At 38.8% G+C, this 23,388-nt stretch overlaps 1 protein-coding gene across 1 annotated transcript in view; it reads left to right on the top strand.

Annotated features, from left to right (window-relative positions):
* SLC25A12 (solute carrier family 25 member 12) overlaps positions 1–23,388 on the top strand; it is a 402,930-nt gene that overhangs the window by 294,378 nt on the left and 85,164 nt on the right. The gene's annotated exons all lie outside the window — the stretch shown is intronic.

Raw genomic sequence — 23,388 nt, 5'->3', positions numbered from 1 at the left:
AAAAAGAAAAAAAAAAGAAAAACTGTATTTGAATCCAATCCGAAAATTTCCTGCAAAAATAAAAAAGGTAATTAATAATATTGAACAAACAATATTAACATGTTATTACAGTTTTAAGTAGACTTACATCTAAAAAATCTTTCAATATTTTCAAGACGATTTTCAACTCCAGCTCTAGTGGTATGTCTTATGACAATTTCCTGAGGAACATAAACATCTTCAGGCACATCCTCCAGACACACCTCATCTAGATTTCCTTGGGCAATAGCAATATTATGCATTATGCATGACACCAGAATTATATCATTACATTTCTCAGGGGAATATTGTAGATCACCACCAGAACGGTCCAAAACTCAAAATCTCATTTTCAGTACCCCAAATGTTCGCTCAATTGCACTCCTTGTTGACCTGTGAGCTTCATTAAACTGATTTCAGAGCGTGTATGAGGAATTGGTACAGGTGTCAAGAGCCAAGGCCTACAGGGGGTACTCGCTGTCACCTTCAAAAATATAATGAAATTAAAAATTAGGTATATGTAACTACAGGTTTATAAGGTTCAACAATGACAATTTAATAATTAAAAATATGTTTGATTAATATAAATATAAAATTTTTAATATTCACCTAATAGCCAACCGTGTGGCATGTCTTCATGTTCAAATGCTGTAAATAAAGCCGACTGCTTTAATATGTGAAAATCGTGGCATGACCCTGGAAAACCTGATCTTACTGCCCAAAATCGAAGGTTGGAATCACATACTGCCTGAACATTGAGACAGTGGAAGTGTTTGCGATTTCTATATTGCTCCTCCCTTGAAACTGGTGGTCGAAGTGCAATATGTGTGCAATCAATTGCACCTAGCACATTTGGAATGCCGGCAACTTGATAAAAACCAGCTTTTACTTGGTGCCATTCATGTACATTCCTTGGCACATATATAAATTTATTTAGATGCTTCAAAATAGCTTTTAAAACAGTCCTCAAATGTCTGCAAAAAGAAGGCTGACTCATGCCTCTCACTGCACTGGACACAGCCTGAAAAGACCCTGTGGCTAGGAAATGCAAAACTGCCAATAACTTGAGCATTCCAGGTATTGCCCTTGTTCTTCTGGTCTGTGGCTCTAGATCATTCTGTATTAGAACATATAGATTTTCTATGCTCTCCCTGTTTATGCAAAATCTTTTTTTTATCTGGTAATCAGATAATGCCTGTAGTCCACAACGAGGTAGAAAAACTCGTGGAACTCTTTGCCGTCTACGTATTGGCAAAATCTGTTCATTTCGACAACTTTCATAGCCCCTTGCTAAAGAAATAGCAGACAAAATCAGGAAATAATCCATCTTCTGGTGCTGAAAATATGGAGTAAATTAGATGTTCTCCTATCTCTTTAGGGAGAACATTAGTAGTCGTATTAGTAGGAAAACTTTAGGTTCTCCAACGGCGCAAAATAATGATAAATATATATTTTGGAGAGAAGTTGGTCGTATTGTTGAATATACACCCGGAAAAGGGCGTTTTAATGCTTTATTTGGCGCAAATGTGCACCTAGGCGAGGGACAGTGAAGGGCGAGAATTTTGCAGTCGTATTTGCACATTTTTCGGGCGTATTTGTGAATGATAAATAGGAGATACATTACGATGGCGTGAATTTAGGCGCAAATGGAGAATATGTTTGATAAATCGAGCCCTAAGTATGATAATTAAATAATATAATTAACCAAGGGCCAGAGTCTTGAGTCTATTGCCGCAGGGTATAGGGCCCATGCTCTTGTGGCAGATTCGCATTCTCCTCAACACCCATATAATAATGCCTTAGGTCTGAAAGACTGCACATATATGAACTGCTATAGACCAACTCCTAACTGAATTAAATGTATTTATACTCTTATAATCCATCATATCTTTATTTCCTGTTGCTACTTTTTTTTAACTACTCCAACTATCATTGATATGGCCAGCGCTATCATCTACGGTAAAAGAACAACCAGATATACATACTAGGAGTTAGGGGTCCATGTACCCTAATAAAATCTTACATTATCCTTGCCACTTGTACTATCTCCACCAGTTAATAGTTTAGTTATATATGTATAACTGTTTACAATTGTATATTACATATATCCCTTGAAGTGTACATATTATAATAATAATAATAGTAAAACGAGGTTCCTCATGTGAGATACAAGAGTGGTCTCCTTTTACTTGAGATTGCCTGCTATAACTGTATATTTGTTGCAATGTTGTAAGTTCCAAGAGTGGCCTCAATTCATGGAGTGGGTATATAGTTTAAATGACAAACAATGTATATTCAAAGATTATGCTATGTCATTTAATATAACTATGTATTGTATCTCTTCCTAGACTTACTTTTGTTTTGTACCTTGAAGCTGTTTTTCTTTTTATATTGTTTCTTTACATTCCCTGTATGTATGCCTTGAATTGAACCTCAAAAAAAAAAAAAAAAAGACGGTGCACATTTTGTTAATATAAGTAAATTGGAAAATTGTTTAAAATTGCATGTTCTATTTGAATCATGAAAGTTTAATTATGACTTTTGTCCCTTTAAGACACATGCACAGTCTTGAGTCTACCTCAGTATGTTGAAATAAGCTGCATAAACAAAGAATACAGAGAGAGAGATATATTTGTGTTTTTTATTGAATGTGCTAGTCAAATCATTAAGTTGCATATTTCATGTCCCATTAAAAGGCCACTAGTAGTACTGCTGAAGAGAGATGAAACAAATGAGCCTTTTGTACAGACCTGTGGGTTACTTCTTTAGTCACTTTCTTCTCTGCTGACTGTCACTCTATATGTCTGTGTTTCCTACGTTGTGAAGTTTAATTAGTTTTTTATGGTGCTGTCAGTTTGCTAAAATCCAGATAAGCCTAAATCTGTTCTACTCATACAGGTACAAATTCAAATCTGGAATTCCAAACGTTTCCTAAAACTCGTCCAATTTCACCAAAAATGAAATTATCAAAAGTATTAAAGTATTAAAAAATGATATATAGTTACATGTATAAACTGTATTATGAAATGTAAATATTGCCTAAATTACATAAGATATTGTTGTTTACACTTGGTTCCATTCCCTCTCCCAACTGTCCCATTTTAAAGAATTCTAAAATCCAAACCATTTCTAGTGCCAAGCAGTTTGGATAAAGGGTTTTCTACCTGTAATATTAAATAAAAACATTAGCTAGATTAATCTGACTGATCTGTCTCACTGAATAAAAATCAGACTGCCTTGTATGTTGTAAGTAATAAATATCGCAAAGCTTTTCCCTTTCCCTTTCAAACTGTTTTCATTTATCCTGCCACTTGGGGGATATTTCTTTTTGAGGCCAGCAAGTCCAGGGTATAGAGATTAGATTTAAAGGAGTTTCTCTTACATTTTTTTTTAATCTCCTTTCCCTACATGGAGTAACTTAATCTCCCTTCACTTATGCTTGTGAACTGTGTGCAAACATCTGAGCGTCTTCCATCCCTATATCCTCTCCTCCTTCCTGGGAAGAATGAAAAGCTTGCAGCTGCTCAGACACAGAGGGTGATCATAGTGTTTGCAGGGGTTAATGTGTATGTGTGTTTTGTGTCATACATATTTGTGAGGTATCTTCTCTTTGTCAGATGTGTGTGTTGTATGATGAGCATTAGCATGACAGCATTTGACTTTTTGAGTTTTCTAGCAAATTCTGTTGTTCATGTTCTTTCTTTCACAATCTATATCTTGCTAAGTACTGTGAGTATTCAAACAAACTTTCTAGAATATTTAACTGTTTATTGTTTGTAACCAAACAATAATTGTATCCTGAACTCAGCAGGTTGTTCCATGCAAAAACAGCTGTTTGATTGACAGTGGTTCCAAGGAATTTAGAATGTAGCCAGTGTCCTTATGAAACTACTGGAACCTTCCGATGCACCACAGATATGTAAAAGTCTTACATAAATATTCAGGAAGGGCATTTTAGTTTTTTTTCAATTTCTCCAACATAGGTGTGTCCGGTCCACGGCGTCATCCTTACTTGTGGGATATTCTCTTCCCCAACAGGAAATGGCAAAGAGCCCAGCAAAGCTGGTCACATGATCCCTCCTAGGCTCCGCCTACCCCAGTCATTCTCTTTGCCGTTGTACAGGCAACATCTCCACGGAGATGGCTTAGAGTTTTTTAGTGTTTAACTGTAGTTTTTATTATTCAATCAAGAGTTTGTTATTTTGAAATAGTGCTGGTATGTACTATTTACTCAGAAACAGAAAAGAGATGAAGATTTCTGTTTGTATGAGGAAAATGATTTTAGCAACCGTCACTAAAATCCATGGCTGTTCCACACAGGACTGTTGAGAGCAATTAACTTCAGTTGGGGGAACAGTGAGCAGTCTCTTGCTGCTTGAGGTATGACACATTCTAACAAGACGATGTAATGCTGGAAGCTGTCATTTTCCCTATGGGATCCGGTAAGCCATGTTTATTACGATCGTAAATAAGGGCTTCAAAAAGGGCTTATTAAGACTGTAGACTTTTTCTGGGCTAAATCGATTCATTATTAACACATATTTAGCCTTGAGGAATCATTTTATCTGGGTATTTTGATATAATCATATCGGCAGGCACTGTTTTAGACACCTTATTCTTTAGGGGCTTTCCCAAAGCATAGGCAGAGCCTCATTTTCGCGCCGGTGTTGCGCACTTGTTTTTGAGAGGCATGGCATGCAGTCGCATGTGAGAGGAGCTCTGATACTTAGAAAAGACTTTCTGAAGGCGTCATTTGGTATCGTATTCCCCTTGGGGCTTGGTTGGGTCTCAGCAAAGCAGATACCAGGGACTGTAAAGGGGTTAAAGTTCAAAACGGCTCCGGTTCCGTTATTTTAAGGGTTAAAGCTTCCAAATTTGGTGTGCAATACTTTTAAGGCTTTAAGACACTGTGGTGAAAATTTGGTGAATTTTGAACAATTCCTTCATGTTTTTTCGCAATTGCAGTAATAAAGTGTGTTCAGTTTAAAATTTAAAGTGACAGTAACGGTTTTATTTTAAAACGTTTTTTGTACTTTGTTATCAAGTTTATGCCTGTTTAACATGTCTGAACTACCAGATAGACTGTGTTCTGAATGTGGGGAAGCCAGAATTCCTATTCATTTAAATAAATGTGATTTATGTGACAATGACAATGATGCCCAAGATGATTCCTCAAGTGAGGGGAGTAAGCATGGTACTGCATCATTCCCTCCTTCGTCTACACGAGTCTTGCCCACTCAGGAGGCCCCTAGTACATCTAGCGCGCCAATACTCCTTACTATGCAACAATTAACGGCTGTAATGGATAATTCTGTCAAAAACATTTTAGCCAAAATGAACACTTATCAGCGTAAGCGCGACTGCTCTGTTTTAGATACTGAAGAGCATGACGACGCTGATAATAATATTTCTGAAGGGCCCCTAACCCAGTCTGATGGGGCCAGGGAGGTTTTGTCTGAGGGAGAAATTACTGATTCAGGGAACATTTCTCAACAAGCTGAACCTGATGTGATTGCATTTAAATTTAAGTTGGAACATCTCCGCATTCTGCTTAAGGAGGTATTATCCACTCTGGATGATTGTGACAAGTTGGTCATCCCAGAGAAACTATGTAAAATGGACAAGTTCCTAGAGGTGCCGGGGCTCCCAGAAGCTTTTCCTATACCCAAGCGGGTGGCGGACATTGTTAATAAAGAATGGGAAAGGCCCGGTATTCCTTTCGTCCCTCCCCCCATATTTAAAAAATTGTTTCCTATGGTCGACCCCAGAAAGGACTTATGGCAGACAGTCCCCAAGGTCGAGGGAGCGGTTTCCACTTTAAACAAACGCACCACTATACCCATAGAGGATAGTTGTGCTTTCAAAGATCCTATGGATAAAAAATTAGAAGGTTTGCTTAAAAAGATGTTTGTTCAGCAGGGTTACCTTCTACAACCAATTTCATGCATTGTCCCTGTCGCTACAGCCGCATGTTTCTGGTTCGATGAGCTGATAAAGGCGGTCGATAGTGATTCTCCTCCTTATGAGGAGATTATGGACAGAATCAATGCTCTCAAATTGGCTAATTCTTTCACCCTAGACGCCACTTTGCAATTGGCTAGGTTAGCGGCTAAGAATTCTGGGTTTGCTATTGTGGCGCGCAGAGCGCTTTGGTTGAAATCTTGGTCGGCTGATGCGTCTTCCAAGAACAAGCTACTTAACATTCCTTTCAAGGGGAAAACGCTGTTTGGCCCTGACTTGAAAGAGATTATCTCTGATATCACTGGGGGTAAGGGCCACGCCCTTCCTCAGGATCGGCCTTTCAAGGCAAAAAATAAACCTAATTTTCGTCCCTTTCGTAGAAACGGACCAGCCCAAAGTGCTACGTCCTCTAAGCAAGAGGGTAATACTTCTCAAGCCAAGCCAGCTTGGAGACCAATGCAAGGCTGGAACAAGGGAAAGCAGGCCAAGAAACCTGCCACTGCTACCAAGACAGCATGAAATGTTGGCCCCCGATCCGGGACCGGATCTGGTGGGGGGCAGACTCTCTCTCTTCGCTCAGGCTTGGGCAAGAGATGTTCTGGATCCTTGGGCGCTAGAAATAGTCTCCCAAGGTTATCTTCTGTAATTCAAGGGACTTCCCCCAAGGGGGAGGTTCCACAGGTCTCAGTTGTCTTCAGACCACATAAAAAGACAGGCATTCTTACATTGTGTAGAAGACCTGTTAAAAATGGGAGTGATTCATCCTGTTCCATTAAGAGAACAAGGGATGGGGTTCTACTCCAATCTGTTTATAGTTCCCAAAAAAGAGGGAACGTTCAGACCAATCTTAGATCTCAAGATTTTAAACAAGTTTCTCAAGGTTCCATCGTTCAAGATGGAAACCATTCGAACTATTCTTCCTTCCATCCAGGACGGTCAATTCATGACCACGGTGGATTTAAAGGATGCGTATCTACATATTCCTATCCACAAGGAACATCATCGGTTCCTGAGGTTCGCATTCCTGGACAAACATTACCAGTTCGTGGCGCTTCCTTTCGGATTAGCCACTGCTCCAAGGATTTTCACAAAGGTACTAGGGTCCCTTCTAGCTGTGCTAAGACCAAGGGGCATTGCTGTAGTACCTTACTTGGACGACATTCTGATTCAAGCGTCGTCCCTTCCTCAAGCAAAGGCTCACACGGACATTGTCCTGGCCTTTCTCAGATCTCACGGATGGAAAGTGAACGTGGAAAAGAGTTCTCTATCTCCGTCAACAAGGGTTCCCTTCTTGGGAACAATAATAGACTCCTTAGAAATGAGGATTTTTCTGACAGAGGCCAGAAAAACAAAACTTCTAGACTCTTGTCGGATACTTCATTCCGTTCCTCTTCCTTCCATAGCTCAGTGCATGGAAGTGATCGGGTTGATGGTAGCGGCAATGGACATAGTTCCTTTTGCACGCATTCATCTAAGACCATTACAACTGTGCATGCTCAGTCAGTGGAATGGGGACTATACAGACTTGTCTCCGAAGATACAAGTAAATCAGAGGACCAGAGACTCACTCCGTTGGTGGCTGTCCCTGGACAACCTGTCACGAGGGATGACATTCCGCAGACCAGAGTGGGTCATTGTCACGACCGACGCCAGTCTGATGGGCTAGGGCGCGGTCTGGGGATCCCTGAAAGCTCAGGGTCTTTGGTCTCGGGAAGAATCTCTTCTACCGATAAATATTCTGGAACTGAGAGCGATATTCAATGCTCTCAAGGCTTGGCCTCAGCTAGCGAGGGCCAAGTTCATACGGTTTCAATCAGACAACATGACAACTGTTGCGTACATCAACCATCAGGGGGGAACAAGGAGTTCCCTGGCGATGGAAGAAGTGACCAAAATCATTCTATGGGCGGAGTCTCACTCCTGCCACCTGTCTGCTATCCACATCCCAGGAGTGGAAAATTGGGAAGCGGATTTTCTGAGTCGTCAGACATTGCATCCGGGGGAGTGGGAACTCCATCCGGAAATCTTTGCCCAAGTCACTCAGCTGTGGGGCATTCCAGACATGGATCTGATGGCCTCTCGTCAGAACTTCAAAGTTCCTTGCTACGGGTCCAGATCCAGGGATCCCAAGGCGGCTCTAGTGGATGCACTAGTAGCACCTTGGACCTTCAAACTAGCTTATGTGTTCCCGCCGTTTCCTCTCATCCCCAGGCTGGTAGCCAGGATCAATCAGGAGAGGGCGTCGGTGATCTTGATAGCTCCTGCGTGGCCACGCAGGACTTGGTATGCAGATCTGGTGAATATGTCATCGGCTCCACCTTGGAAGCTACCTTTGAGACGAGACCTTCTTGTTCAGGGTCCGTTCGAACATCCGAATCTGGTTTCACTCCAGCTGACTGCTTGGAGATTGAACGCTTGATCTTATCGAAGCGAGGGTTCTCAGATTCTGTTATCGATACTCTTGTTCAGGCCAGAAAGCCTGTAACTAGAAAGATTTACCACAAAATTTGGAAAAAATATATCTGTTGGTGTGAATCTAAAGGATTCCCTTGGGACAAGGTTAAGATTCCTAGGATTCTATCCTTCCTTCAAGAAGGATTGGAAAAAGGATTATCTGCAAGTTCCCTGAAGGGACAGATTTCTGCCTTGTCTGTGTTACTTCACAAAAAGCTGGCCGCTGTGCCAGATGTTCAAGCCTTTGTTCAGGCTCTGGTTAGAATTAAGCCTGTTTACAAACCTTTGACTCCTCCTTGGAGTCTCAATTTAGTTTTTTCAGTTCTTCAGGGGGTTCCGTTTGAACCCTTGCATTCCGTTGATATTAAGTTATTATCTTGGAAAGTTTTGTTTTTAGTTGCAATTTCTTCTGCTAGAAGAGTTTCAGAATTATCTGCTCTGCAGTGTTCTCCTCCTTATCTGGTGTTCCATGCAGATAAGGTGGTTTTACGTACTAAACCTGGTTTTCTTCCAAAAGTTGTTTCTAACAAAAACATTAACCAGGAGATTATCGTACCTTCTCTGTGTCCGAAACCAGTTTCAAAGAAGGAACGTTTGTTGCACAATTTGGATGTTGTTCGCGCTCTAAAATTCTATTTAGATGCTACAAAGGATTTTAGACAAACATCTTCCTTGTTTGTTGTTTATTCCGGTAAAAGGAGAGGTCAAAAAGCAACTTCTACCTCTCTCTCTTTTTGGATTAAAAGCATCATCAGATTGGCTTACGAGACTGCCGGACGGCAGCCTCCCGAAAGAATCACAGCTCATTCCACTAGGGCTGTGGCTTCCACATGGGCCTTCAAGAACGAGGCTTCTGTTGATCAGATATGTAGGGCAGCGACTTGGTCTTCACTGCACACTTTTACCAAATTTTACAAGTTTGATACTTTTGCTTCTTCTGAGGCTATTTTTGGGAGAAAGGTTTTGCAAGCCGTGGTGCCTTCCATTTAGGTGACCTGATTTGCCCCCTCCCTTCATCCGTGTCCTAAAGCTTTGGTATTGGTTCCCACAAGTAAGGATGACGCCGTGGACCGGACACACCTATGTTGGAGAAAACAGAATTTATGTTTACCTGATAAATTACTTTCTCCAACGGTGTGTCCGGTCCACGGCCCGCCCTGGTTTTTTTAATCAGGTCTAATGATTTATTTTCTTTAACTACAGTCACCACGGTACCATATGGTTTCTCCTAGGCAAATATTCCTCCTTAACGTCGGTCGAATGACTGGGGTAGGCGGAGCCTAGGAGGGATCATGTGACCAGCTTTGCTGGGCTCTTTGCCATTTCCTGTTGGGGAAGAGAATATCCCACAAGTAAGGATGACGCCGTGGACCGGACACACCGTTGGAGAAAGTAATTTATCAGGTAAACATAAATTCTGTTTTTTTAATTTTTTTTTTTTATAAAAAATCGAAACCCTTTGTTTTTTAAAGGGACAGTCTAGTAAAAACATAAACTTTCATGATTCAAATAGTGCATGCAGTTTTGAACAACATTTTCTTCTAGCATCAAATTTTCTTTGTTCTTTTTTTTTTTCTCTTTGTTGAAAGCTAAACCTAGTTAGGCTCATATTCTAATTTCTAAGCCCTTGAAGGCCGCTTCTTATCTCATTGCGTCTTGACAGTTTTTCAGTTAGACAGCGATAGTTCATCTTTGTTATATAGATAACATTGTACTCACTCTCATTGAGTTATTTATGAGTCAGCACTGATTGGCTAAAATACAAGTCAAAAGAACTGAAATAAGGGGGCAGTCTACAGAATCTAAGATACAAGGTAATGACAGAAGTAAAAAGTATATTTATATAACAGTGTTGGTTATGCAAAACTGGGGAATGGGTAATAAAGAGATTATCTATCTTTTAAATAATTAACAATTCTGAAGTAGACTGTCTCTTTAAGCTTAGCCTATTTTCTTGGTAGAAATCACTTCTGCAAGAAGAGTTTCAGAACTACAAACACTTTCGGTAAAATACGGAGACATATATACCATTCCATAAAACATTCTTCAGTGGGACTTTCTGTTGCAGTGGCTTTGAACCGTCTTTGCTTAGTAACAACTCTAGTGCTCTTTCTAATAAATGATACACTCATGATTTACTTTAAACATGTGATAACTCACTAATTTACAATAACAATGCTATAAAAAAACAAAAAGATGAGAACTAAAATGCATATTGTATAGTGGTTTTGAGATTGCATTTCCAGTGGACTATAAATTAGCAACTTTTTTATGCAGAAGTTACAAAATAGTTCATATTCTTAATAAAAAATAAAAATTGCAGGAAAAAACTATATTTATAACTGTAGTATGGTAGAGAGGGGCAATATGATGGAAACCTTTAAGTATATTAAGGGATTTAAGAAAGATGAGGATGAAGGTATTTGTTTTAAAAGAGAAACACCAGAATAAAGGGTTACAATCTCAAGCTATAGGGCATCTATAGTTCAGGAGTAATTTGCTAAACACTCTCAAAAGAGTGGTTTATTTGTGGAATAGACTTCCAGCAAAGGTGGTAAGGTCAGAGACTGTAGGTATTTGCATAAAAAATGTCCTTAAAGTGCCATTATAATCTCAATATTACATGTAATTTCATTACAGCATTATCGACCCTGCAGCACTGTGTTTTTAACCCCCTGCATGATCCAATCAGCAGCGCTAGTCGCATGATTCAGATGTGCAACTAGTGCTGCTGAATTGATTTTTTTTTTACTTTTGCCTATCTTTCACATTTGAGTGGACTAGTAACTTTCCCTCTGGGCTAGTAGCTTTTAACACCTCACTAATAATTTGTGTTTCTTAATTTTGAAAATATTCATTACATGTTATGGTCCAGATTACGAGCACGCTAACAGTTACGTGTGTTTTCGCAGCTGTTTGAGAGCGTCGGATGTTGTGCTCATATTACACGTTGAAAGTAAACGCGATCGCTTCAGCGCCATTGAAGTTAACGCGCCTTGGGATAGTGCGACCTCAGCTCTGGTTAACTGTTTCGCTAAACAAAAGAAAAGTGTCACAAAACACATAGAAAATGCATTGAAATTACAGTTACACTCATAATATCACTTTCTACTAAAAATTATTAAAAACAAATATTGCTCAAAAAAGTTATAAGGGCTCAAAGATATGAGGTCTCAAGTGTTAGGGGGGGGGAAAAGGCAGGCAATAGGCTTTAACATTGAGATACTTACATATACATGTCTAAAGATGTTTATGTATGTATGAATGTATATATATATATATATATATATATATATATATATATGTGTGTGTGTTACGCGTAACGTCGGATATCCGGGTAATCCTAGGGTTGCCTGGGTAAAACTGACATTACCACAGTGGCTGTGGGTAAAGCATGATGTAAGATCATACATAGGGCTTTACCCGGGTAATCCTAGGATTACAAAAAAACGCATCTGATAGATGATGATGATTCTGATAGAGCATGCAATTTTAAGCAACTTTCTAATTTACTTTGTTCTCTTGCTATCTTCATTTAAAAAAATCAGGAATGTGATGCATAGGAGCCGGCCCATTTTTGGTTAAGAACCTGGGTTATGCTTGCTTTATTGGTGGGTAAATGTCAGCCTCCAATAAGCAAGCACTATCCATGGTGCTGAACCTAAAATGGGCTGGCTGCTAATATTTACATTCATGATTTTCAAATAAAGATAGCAAGAGAACAAAGAAAAAATTATAAAAGGAGTAAATTAGAAAGTTGCTTAAAATTGCATGCTCTATCTGAACCATGAAAGAAAAAAAATTGGGTTCAGTGTCCCTTTAATGTTGTGTATAAGTCATACATTTGTGTAATTGCCCAGTAAAATATATAGGCCACACGTTTGTTCAAGTAGTGCTCAAAGAAATAATGTTTACAATATAAAGAGAAGTTTATATTGAACATAAAATCCATATGTAATACAGTATTCAGACGTGTGGCATAATGCTAAAACTATATTCCACTATTTTTATCAGTTGAGTTAATTTGCATTTTACCACATTATCATCATACACAGATGATTTCTGCTTCAATGACCTTAGAGGTGATGACATCCCAAGATGTTCTCACACCCTAGTAAACAAAAAAAACAACCTCTTCTATAGTAACCTCAGGTGTCATATTGTATTATTTAGCATAAAGAGCAACTTCACTCTCCAATACAATTGTGTTTGGGTTTTTTTAAATTAACTGTAACCAAACATTATGTTCGGTTCCTTAGATACATTTTAGCAAAATTATGATGTTTATGAGAAGTAACTCTAGATTGTTCCTAGTCTCTTTGAAATCAGTTTTGGGGGCTTATTTTATAATCTGTGAGCATATTTACACACAACAGTGATAACATTTTTAGCATCAAAAGACTTTTTATTTTGTTTAGATTCACCCCACCCCCGGCCTCATTTATTTTTACCCACAGTTACTCAAGCCATACACCTACTGCTCTCTCATCGAATGAGACCTTCATGGTTGGTCGATAACATTTATATTTCAGTTAACTTAATGGACATTGCTTACTTGTGTATACCATTTCCTTTGTTACTTTTTTCTAGAGACGTGTTCTTTTTTAACATACTGCCTTTAATGACTTCCAGTTGAGTGAGGCTGACAAGCTGGGATAAAAAAAAACTCACTTGGCACAGAACTCAGGGCAATAAGGTTAATGACCCCTACTGGCTTTTAATTCACGAACAAATCCCCAGAGAACTTCAGAAAGAGGCTGTTTCTAGTCCTCGCTGATTAGATCTGGCAACCTGGTGCATACCTAGGACTTCACCTGTCACCAAACAAAGTTAGCTTTCAGTGCTGTGTGAGAAAGAAGCAGTGCTGAACAGCAAGTGAAAGTAATCAGTAAAAATAACATGTACCCTCCATACATACAGTAAGGACTGTGTTCTTCCAGGATAACCGAGTGCATCTGCTTTTTTGTCATAATATCGGAGCATAGGAGTTAATTTGGCAGGATATGACATCTCATCCCTTTAAGAAATAGAACAACTTTTATGTTAATGTTTAAGCTCTTTAAAAAAGGAGGTATCAATTTGATCCGAGAATATTTTATTTGTCTTATACTTTTGTGTATATTTTATGTAGGTATGTACTGATTAAAGGGACAGTCTACACCAGAATTTTTATTGTTTTAAAAGATTGATAATCCCTTTATTACTCATTCCCCAGTTTTGCATAACCAACACAGTTATAATAATATACTTTTAACCTCTGTGATTATCTTGTATCTAAGCCTCTGCAAACTGCCCCTTTTTTCAGTTCTTTTGACAGACTTGCAGTCTAGCCAATCAGTGCTGGCTCCCAGATAACTTCACATGCACGAGCACAGTGTTATCTATAGGAAATACGGGAACTAACTGTGAAAAACTGTTAAAATGCAATTGAAAAGAGGTGGGCTTCAAGGTCTAAGAAATTAGCATATGAACCTCCTAGGTTAAGCTTTCAACTAAGAATACCAAGAGAACAAAGCAAAATTGGTGATAAAAGTAAATTAGAAAAAAATGTTTAAAATTACATGCTCTATCTGAATCATGAAAGTTTATTTTGACCTAGACTGTCCCTTTAAGTGTATATTCAATTTGTATTTTTTTATGTATGGGCATAATATATATCAGCAGGTAAGCATGGATTAGTAAAAGTTCTGCAAACAAAAATAAATGTTTTAAAAGCATTTAAATTTGTCATATTTTTGGCAAAATTTGCATTGATTTGGAGTCCATAGACAAAATCATATTATTATTTTGTTATGACCAGCTAGAGACAGATATAAATGATCTCCTGCACTGAACAAGCGATCACTATATAGAATATTGAAGTGTCGACACAGGATGTCCTCCAAACTCTCTGTGGATAGTAAAAAGAAGCACAATTTTTACAGGTGAATTACATTAAAAGGGGGTTATGATAGAGCAATCTCTGCTCAAAAGATATCACTTAGATAGTATGTGCTGGCTTCCATATAAGCATAGACCAATTAATATTGACATTTATGCTATTATAAGATACAATATATTTGGGGCAATATTCTGAGCTCATGTCATTGCCCAAAATATTCACTATCCACCGCCCACTTTTACTTTTCCAAAACCTTAATAGGTAGGTGTTCAGTATGCATCTTTCACTAACTCAGCCACAGGGACATTAGTCACAATTATGTAGTTTAAGGGACAGTCAAGTCCAAAAAAAACTTTCATGATTTAAATAAGGAATGTACTTTTTAACAACTTTTCAATTTACTTTTATCACCATTTTGCTTTGTTCTCTTGGTATTCTTAGTTGAAAGCTAAACCAAGGAGGTTCATATGCTAATGTCTTAGACCTTGAAGACTTCCTCTAATCTGAATGCATTTTGACCACTAGAGGGCATTAGTTCATATGTTTCATATAGATAACATTGAGCTCATGCACGTAAAATTGCCCTGGAGTGAGTACTGATTGGCTAAAATGCAAGTCTGTCAAAATAACTAAAATAAGGGGGCAGTTTGACCAGGTTGTGTTAACTTCTAAAACTGGGGTTTTACCCAGATTTGCCTTTGCTTGTAGAAGTGTGGCGCCAGGTAGTGAGATTACTAATTGCATTCTGCTCAAGAATCCATTTTACCAATTAATAACATGATTCCTGAAAAAAATAAAAATAATAATTGTCCAATACATGTCTTTGTAAGGTATAGGGTCTCTGCAATCTGCAATTATATTTAACATTCTGTGCTGGGTAACATATCCAGGTATGCATGCCAATCATATTAAGTTAAAGTTTGTTTTGTTTTTTTAGGTTTAGTTTAGTTTAAAAAGGTTAAAAAAGAGAGAGCTCTGGAAACATATAATGAGATAATCTTGGTGAGCATGTACAGTAGATATTTCTTATATCTGTCTTGAAAGCATTTTCATATATCTTTTTATCATAGCCCAATATATCATGTGTCTCGGAAGCTCGCCTTTTATTCGTATACAGATATGTAGCAAAACAGCTCATAGTGTTATATCCATGCAATTCATGTATTCTATTCTCACTTGTTGAGTGTCATGTGCTTTCCTCACCATATCCATTGTAAATGTATTAAGTGTGTCCTTATACCATTTCAATTTATCTGTATGTAACTGTTTCCATGCTGTATGCCTAAGCTCTCTTCAATAAAAAGAATTAAAAATAAAATAAGGGGGCAGTTTGCAGAAGCTTAGATACAAGGTACTCACATAGGTATAAAGTGTATTTCTATAACTGTGTTGGTTATGCAAAACTGGGGAATGGGTAATAAAGGGATTATCTTTCTTTTTAAACAACAACAATTCTGGTGTTGACTGTCCCTTTAATATCAGATGGACCTATTAAATCTTTAGGTCAGATATGTGAAAGGCATGTATTGTACATTCAGACACTGTTTCTAGTTCTTCCAGGCCAGACGCTACATAGAAACCCACCCATACAGGTGATACTTTAGCAGAGTTCTAACCCAATTTGAAACACTATGAACATATTTATCTCTAATCACCCTCTATAGCTTATAATTACTACTACTCTTGAGATCTGACATATGAAATGTGGAATAGGGACCTCTGTTTACCTAGAGAACTTTAACAATGTATTAGCACATAAACTAAACGTCCTCAAACTCTTTCTTCAATAAATAAATCAAATCATGTCTCGGAGTTAACTGGCATCTGTCATTGATCAACAAATTTTCAATGTTGTGTAAAACAAATGCTGGAGGAGCTGTCTTAAAGGGACATGAAACTCAACATATTTCCTTCATGATTTAGATACAGCATGCATTTTTAAACAACTTCCCAATTTACTTATTATTTTATGATCGGTTATTTGTAGAGCGATAACAGATTATGCAGCGCTATAAATATAGGTGGAGTACAACAATTATTTATAGGGAGCGAACAGGTAGAGGGCCCTGCCAAAAGTCGCACTGTTGTAGTCAGCTTGTAAGAAGGTGATTTACAAACAGCTGGACTCTAAGGCTTTCATGCTAAGGGGGTTCAAGGGGATAGCAATGGAGAAGAGGAACTGGTATAAAGAAAGGTTAGTGTAGGTTGTATGCATCCCTGAACCGTAGAGTCTTTAGGGAGCGCTTGAAGCTTTCAAAACTAGGGGAGAGTCTTGTGAAGCGAGGCAGAGAGTTCCACATGATGGGAGCCAGTCTGGAGAAGTCCTGTAGACAGGAGTGTGAGGAGGTAACAAGAGAGTAGGAGGTCATGAGCAGAGCGAAGGGGATGGAAGGAAGAGTATCTGGAGACAAGGGGGCATATCTATCAAGCTCCGAGCGGAGCTTGACGGCCCGTGTTTCTGGCGAGTCTACAGACTCGCCAGTAACACAAGTTATGGAGCAGCGGTCACAAAGGCCGCTGCTCCATAACCCTGTCCGCCTGCTCTGATGAGGCGAACAGGAATCGCCGGAATTCAACCCGATCGAGTACGATCGGGTTGATTGACACCCCCTGCTGGCGGCCGATTGGCCGCGAGTCTGCAGGGGGCGGCGTTGCACCAGCAGCTCTTGTGAGCTGCCGGTGCAATGCTGAATACGGAGAGCGTATTGCTCTCCGCATTCAGCGATGTCTTGCGGACCTGATCAGATCAGGTCCGCAAGACATTTGTTAAATTGGCCTCAAGGTCTGAGATATAGGCGGGGAGCAGTGCAGTTGAGGGCTTTGTATGTCAGAGTGAGAATTTTGTGTTTAATCCTAGAGGCAAGAGGAAGCCAGTGAAGGGATTGGCAGAGTGGTGCAGCAGATGAAGAGCGACGTGTAAGGAAGATGATCCTGGCAGAGGCATTCATTATGGATTATAAAGGAGCTAGGCGGGCAGCTAGGGAGACCAGAGAGGACAGAGTTGCAGTAATTGAGGCGGGAAAAGATGAGAGAGTGGATTCAAATCTTAGTTGTGTCCTGTGTAAGGAAATGTCTAATTTTAGAGATGTTTTTAAGGTGGAAGCGGCAGGATTTAGCAAAGGACTAAATTTAAGGAGTGAAAGAAAGATCTGAGTCAAATGTGACCCAAAGACATCGGACATGCAGGGTATGGGTAATGATGGAGTTCGACAGTTATGGAGAGATTGGGGGTGGAGATTTTGGAAGAAGGGGGGAAAATAAGAAGCTCAGTTTTGGAGAGATTTAGCTTGAGGTAGTGAGAGGACATCCAGGAAGAGATGTGAGAAAGACAGTTAGTGACATGGGTGAGCAGGGAAGGAGATGGGTCTGGTGCAGAGAAGTAGATTTGGGTGTCGTCGGCATACAAATGATATTGGAACCCGTGGGACTTTATTAGGGAACCTAATGATGACGTGTAGATTGAGAAGAGAAGGGGCCCGAGGACAGAGCCTTGCGGTACCCTGATAGAAAGTGGTCACAGGGCAGAGGAGGTCCCAGAGAAGGCTACACTAAAGGTACGGTTTGACAGGTAGGAAGAGAATCACAAGAGTGTTGTGTCACAAATGCCGAAGGTTTGGAGCAAAGAGGGTAGTCAACAGTATCAAAGGCTTGCGGACAGATCAAGGAGGTTAAGCAGAGAGAAGTGGCCTTTGGATTTTGCTGTAAGTAGGTTGTTGGTAACCTTAATGATTGCTGTCTCTGTGGAGTGATGGGGACGAAATCCAGATTGCAGTGGGTCAAGGATAGAGTTTAATGTAAGAAAATGAGATAGGCATGCACATACTAGCTTTTCTAAAATCTTTTCGGCAAGAGGGAGTAGGGAAATAGGGCAGTATTTGGATGGGGAGGTTGGATCAAGAGAAGGTTTTTTGAGGATAGGTGTGACCAGTGCATGTTTCAGAGATGAGGGAAATATACCGGTGCTGAGGGAGAGGTTGAAAATGTGTGTGAGTATAGGGGTAAGGGTAGAAGAGACGGAGGGGAGTAGCTGTGAGGGGATAGGATCAAGGGGACAGGTAGTGAGGTGAGAGCACAGTTAGTATATGTGCAAAAACATCTTCCTCAGGAACAAAGGAGAAAGAGATAAGTTTATGGCTATGTGGGTTGTGGTTGATTGCGAGCATTTGAGGGGGTGAGAGAATGGAAGCATGTTGAGAGTTGATTTAGTTTCTGATGGAGTCGATTTTGTTATTGAAGTAGCTGGCAAAGTCTTGAGCTAACAGAAGTTGTATTAGGAGGTGGGGGTGGGCAGAGAAGAGTATTGAAAGTGGAGAACAGACGTTTTGGGCTTGAAGACAGAGTTAGAGGTAAGAGTAGAGTAGCAGAATAGTAGGAGTTCAAGATGAATTTGTAATGAAGAAAATCAGCTGAACTCCGAGATATTCTACAGTGCCGCTCAGCAGTACGGGAACATCTGCGTAGGTACCGTGGCAGAGGAGTATGCCAGGGCTAAGAATAAGTATGATTTCCGAGCTATGGTAAGAGGGGCCAGATTGTCGAGGACGGATGTAAGGGGGGAATTATAGTGGCAGATTGGTCAGGACAGGAAAAGGAGTAGATGGATGAGAGGAGAGGTTCGAGGGAATTAGCAAGCTGTTGCTAATCTAATAACATAATGCTTCTGTGAAGTTTGGTGTGAGGAGTAGAAGGAGGGAGAGTTGTAGTGAGGGATGATATGTTGCAAGTGAGGAGATGGTGGTCAGAAAGAGGAAAAGGGGAGTTTGAGATAGTGCATCGATAGCTAAAGATCAGGTCAAGGGAATGACCGTCTTTGTGAGTGGGAGAGTCAGTCCATTGTGACAAACCGAAAGAGGAAGTGAGTTGCAGAAGTTGTTTTGCAGAGAAGGCAGTGGGATTGTCAAGAGGGATGTTGAAGCCGCCAAGAATAAGGGCAGGGGGTGTCTGAGGAAAGGAAATAAGGTAGCCAGGCAGCCAAGTGATCTAGAAATTCAGTTGAGGGGCCAGGGGGTCGGTATATGACACGTATAGAGAGGGGAGAGAATAAGCGAATCATGTGGGTTTCGAATGAGGAAAATGTGAGGGAAGAGATGGGATGTATTTGTTGAAAGGTGCAACGAGAGGAAAGTAAAATATCTACATCACTTTCTTGTCTATTACCAGACCTAGGAGTGTGACAGAGCAGCAGTGGATGCTGTGTCTAGGGGAGAGAGCCAGGTTTCTGTTAGGGCCAGAAGGTTGAGGGAGCGGGAGATAGAGTGTTCCAGAGTGCACAAGTGAAAGGGGTAGTGGCTCTAGATGCAAGAGGAATGTGAGTAAGGCTACCAGAGTTTTGTTTTCTGAATCTATGGAACGGTACACATGGATATGCACGGTTAGGAAGTTGTTGGGGACCAGGATTAGGGGAGATGTCACCAGCAGTTTAGTATAAGCAAGAGGGAGAGTGACGTGATGAGATACAGATTTGCAGTAATGAGACTGTTTTTAAAACGAGGTACAGGGGGGAGAGAGAGTGTTTAGGAATAGGTTAAGTTCAAGAGTACAAAAGTTAGGTGAGTATAAGAGAGAGAGGCTAATGAACGATGGAGAGGGAGGAGTAATTGAATAATGTAGTTTGTTATAGAGACAAGAGGTAGCAAAAAGGAATATGCAGATATTGAGCATTTTTACAAAAGTGGGAACCAATTAAACACATAAGACAAAGTATTACAGCAGCATTTGCCTAAGGAAACAATGAGATACATAAAACACAATATTACAAGAGTACTTGCCTTGTGTCTTGCCCCTTGTTCTTTCCTTGTTGAATGCTTGTATAATTCTTATCTTAATGCCTCACTTATAAAATGTTCACTTCAGAAATGTGAACATATGTTGTTGTAACAGTGCACAATGCAATGCACAGCCCAGTCCAATGCACAGCCCAAGCTAACGTTAAATATATAGACAGGGCAGTCAGCCGAGTCCACTAAATTACTTGATTGCTAAATCAAAGACAAATTAAAGGCCAATTGGAAAGTTATATTCTGGTCTGGACAGGGTGAGAAAAGTTAAGTAAACAGACAGTAAAATTTGGAGGAGGTTGAAACTATGGCATAAGACAGCTATAAATTTAAGAATAATAGCAAGTGTTAATAAGGATTAAACATCACATGGCAATTAACAAAACATTAGAAGTAAGACATTGGGATAACATTACAACAAATACAGGACTACATTAACAACCTAAAATAATTTGTGTAATATACATATACACATACTAAAAGAGAGTTACAGGAGAGGAGAAAAGAGCAGGGTATTTGCAAGTAAACAGGGACTCTATTCACATACCAAAAGAGAGTTACAGGAGAGGAGAAAACAGCAGGGTGTTTGCAAGTGAACAGGGACTCTATTCACGTAACTGAAAGCAGAAGAGAGAGAATAGGGTTAGCTTGATGTAGTGTGCATACTTATATTATCTAATTTGCTTTGTTATCTTGGTATACTTGAAAAGGATACCTAGGTAGGTTTAGGAGGTGGAAACTAGCTGCTGATTGGTGGATGCACATACATGACTCATGTCATTGGTTCAGCTAGCTCCCAGTATTGTGTTCTTGCTCCTTCAAAAAAGGATACCAAGAGAAGGAAGCAACATTTATAATATTAGTAAATCGGAAAGCTTTTTAAAAATGCATGCTCTATCTGAATCAAGGAAAAAAAAATTGGGGCTTCATTTTCCTTTAAGATGCCATTCGTTTGTTGCAAATATTGTGACAGAAACATTATGAAATAGTGCTAAAATGTTAGGCCTCGGGTTGTGAAAGTTACCTGCATAGCTCCTTGTAAAATGATTAATTATTTCCTGTACCTAGATAGCTATTAGCCTCATAAGCGATCTCAATTTGCTCAAACTATTTTTGCCCTTCTGCGCCTCACTAGCCCCTCCAGCTGTTTCTCATCCACAAGGAAGAGTCCCTGATTGATACCCCTCTACACTGCTACAAAAATAGTTTTATTCAAATGTTATTTTCCTCTAATATATGAGTGTAGTATATATAATCTGATCTTTTTCCCCTGTGATTATGGTAATATACATGTGATGTGACTCTTACCTGTTGGTATAACCTTGCTGTTATGTATTTATTTTTATTTTTTAAAAACTGAAATAAAAATGATGCAAATAAAAGAAGAATTTTTTAAGTTGCCGTATACCATTCTATACAAACACTAGCTGTTTGTAGTCGTGTTTTTCACTGAAGGCAATTTTAATGATTCAATAATGGAGTGATAGCCAGATATCCTTGAATATAAGACTCTATCATACGGAAAACCAGATAGGCTGTGTTTACTCTGAAAATATGATCATGTCTTGAATCTAAATCTCAGTACCAGATTGCAGTGATTATGATTTTTAAAAATTAAAAGATTTTTGTAGTTGAAGAAAAATATATGTACTGGATAAATAAAACAGCATTTGTACAGTTACATGAATTCATTAGCATTCAGCCCCTATCACGCTTTATGTGACATGGGGAAATTACATTTTTAATGCAATTATGACAAATTTCAAGAATAAAGAAGATATCCAAAGTAAAACATGATTGTAACTACATTTTGGTCAAGGCTGTTGAGGTTCTGAATAGGAAGTACTGCTTGGGTGTTGTATTGACGATCTTAATGTTTGGAGGATATGCCTTGGGTGGAATTGGAAAGGGCAATAGGTCTAATGTGTGGGGTCATATGTTTATTCCCTGGAGCAGTGTAAGTTGCACAGGGTGCTGTCTGCCGGATCTCAATGTGCATATTTTTTCTGTGCCCAATTCTGTCAGTTATTCCTTTAGTTAATTGTTCATTGTGGGCTTTTTCCATTTCTTTGACACAGAGGTTAAACAGATGACTTGTCCCATTCACATTGATGCTGTGGATACCGTGTTTAAATTTACAGTCTAATTTGTCAACAGACTTGTAGGTGGCTGATAGCAAGAATACTTCCAGAAAGCTAGACATGTAGAAATATGTACAAATACTTGTCAAATTCAAATTATTAGGTATAAATAGGATTTAAAACACGTAAACATACAAGTTTGATATGAAACACATAATGGCATTTGATCATTATTTTTCATATCCTATTTTGGTATGTTCTGTACATTACCTGTTAAAAAAATATCCTGTGTGTGTCTATTTTTATAAACAATTATCATTTTCTCTGTATCTCTTATTAATTATTTATATTTTATTAATTTCTTGGTTGCATTGATTTAAAATTTATATAAGTAAAATTCTACACACGCACTTATATATGTGTATGTAGGTGTAAAATGTTACCAATATAAATTTAAAATCAATGCAACCAAGAAATTAATAAAATATGTATAATTAATTAGAGATACAGGGAAAAACAATGTTTTTTTCACCTTTTCATCTCCAATTTCCTCATAAAAACCTTACTGTATTTCATAAAATTGACTGTTACAATCATTTATAGCCATGTTGTTTTCTCTAACATCTATGAATCAGATAACTGATTTTATATACCATGATCTTAAATACCTTCTTATGGCTTTACTAATTACCTTACATAATTGTAAATTATGTTTTATAAATACATACAATATGCATAGTGTACCACAGGTTTCAAAACACTATATAGCTCAGAATATGTTTTTTAGTTTTCTGAAACTAGGATAAGCCAAGAAAATGAGATTTTCACTTGATAGGAAATTGCTCCAAAGGAATAGATTTTTAAGTGTTTCAGTACTAAAAGTTATTTTGTCAGAAAGTATTAAGTTATTTCATTTCTGTTAGTGGTTTGAAAAGAGCTTCTGTGACTAGAATTTAGTGGGATTGTGCAGTGCTCAAAAAAAATTGTATGTGAATTAAAATACCTGCAGAATAAACTAAGAACAGACCTGTCCATTGGTGATAATACATTGACCCAAAGTGAAAGGCTGCATCTTCTACCAGTATATATAATCTTTATTTGAAGCCACTTTTAAAAGGATACTCACGTCGAAATTAAACTTTCCTTATTCAGATTCAGCACACGTTTTAACAATTTTCCAATTCACTTCCATTATCTAAATGTGCACAATCTTTTA

This window comes from Bombina bombina, chromosome 1 (assembly GCF_027579735.1).
Source record: "Bombina bombina isolate aBomBom1 chromosome 1, aBomBom1.pri, whole genome shotgun sequence".
Taxonomy (NCBI): domain Eukaryota; kingdom Metazoa; phylum Chordata; class Amphibia; order Anura; family Bombinatoridae; genus Bombina; species Bombina bombina.
Note: the sequence above shows the minus strand (reverse complement) of the source record. Positions and strands in the feature narration are given on the sequence as shown.